This window comes from Palaemon carinicauda, chromosome 3, assembly GCF_036898095.1.
Source record: "Palaemon carinicauda isolate YSFRI2023 chromosome 3, ASM3689809v2, whole genome shotgun sequence".
Lineage (NCBI taxonomy): Eukaryota > Metazoa > Arthropoda > Malacostraca > Decapoda > Palaemonidae > Palaemon > Palaemon carinicauda.
In genome coordinates this window covers 131227247-131228199 of record NC_090727.1, presented here as the reverse complement: position 1 = coordinate 131228199, position 953 = coordinate 131227247, and positions in this window count along the sequence as shown.

Below are 953 nucleotides of genomic sequence, written 5' to 3'. Positions count from 1 at the left end.
AGCTTTTCTAGGAGAAGGACACTCCAAAATCAAACCATTGTTCTCTATTCTTGGGTAGTGCCATAGCCACTGTACCATGGTCTTCCGCTGTCTGGGGTTTGAGTCCTCTTGCTTGAGGGTACACTCGGACACGCTGTTCTGTCATATTTCTCTTCCCCTTGTTTTGTTAGTTTTTTATAGTTTATATAGGAAATATTTATTTTAGTGTTGCCCTTGAAAATTTTATTGTTTCTTGTTTCCTTTCCTAACTGGGCTATTTTCCCTGTCGGAGCCCCTGGGCTTATAGCATACTGCTTTTTCAACTAGAGTTGTAGCTTAGCAAGTAATAATAATAATAATAATAATAATAATAATAATAATAATAATAATAATAATAATAATAGTAATAATAATGAAGTTTAATTGACAACTGCCCTATGTCGTTTGCGTCTACTTCTGTACTCTATCCGATGAGTCAGTGATTGATGCAAAAATTATTTCATTGGATGAAATAGTTCCTTTGATTGTTTCAAAGAGCAAAGTTTTTGGCGAAACGTTCGTTGATACGTAATGTTGAAAAATCGTTTAATGAACGAAAGTTTCATTTGAGAATTGACTGACTTCCTTTGCCTTTTTTTAAATAAGGTATTGTTTTGCAACCTATACACATGTATGGGGAAAATAATTGTAACTTTAAGAGTTTTTATTTTTGTATTTTTATATCAACCTTATTTATGATTACACATAATGCATGTAACTTAAAATACTTTTTATATCAACCCTATCAATAATTACACAACACAATTAACTGAAAACCTTTTTCCTTTTAATATCAATCTTATCTTTGATTGCACAAAATGATTGTAACTTAAATCACTTTTTTATTTATCAACCTTATCTATGATTACACAAACTAATTAACTTGAAAACCATTTTTTAATATCAATCATATCTATGATTATACAAAATGATTC